The sequence below is a fragment of the Microtus ochrogaster genome, chromosome X (genome assembly GCF_000317375.1).
Source record: "Microtus ochrogaster isolate Prairie Vole_2 chromosome X, MicOch1.0, whole genome shotgun sequence".
Lineage (NCBI taxonomy): Eukaryota > Metazoa > Chordata > Mammalia > Rodentia > Cricetidae > Microtus > Microtus ochrogaster.
Genome location: NC_022026.1, coordinates 20,832,324 through 20,832,835, shown reverse-complemented (window position 1 = coordinate 20,832,835; position 512 = coordinate 20,832,324).

Genomic DNA, 512 nt, shown 5'->3' with positions numbered 1-512 from the left:
ATATGGCATCATAAAATTAAATAAAAAGTATCAATTAATTAAATATTTGTAAAATAATTTAGTGATAAATAACAGTGATTCCAAGTTTGTGAAAAGATGATTTTCTACAAAAATAATACTGATTATGTTTTAAATATCAAACCAGAAAAACTCAGTATTTTTAAAGTATTTGTACACATGGAAATTATGTTCTTAAAAACTTGCTGAGGATCTTCCTTCCCACTGCTTCCAAGTATCTGCTGTGAGTGAAGACAGCAGGCGCTTCAAGAAAGTGTTTATCTCTGTTGTACAGATTTTTAAAATGCTTGTCAAAGTGTATTGTGATGCTTAAAGATTGTGAAATAAATCTATACAGGGTGCCACCACATAATGTAATTCAAAGAAGGAAAATAGGTAATGGAAATTTCCAAAGCTAGTATTTCAAAAGGTAAACAAGTCTTCAAGCAGTTTGTATATGACATTCCTTAATCTGTGTCATAATGTTCTGATAGCTTTTAGTAAACAGAGGGTTA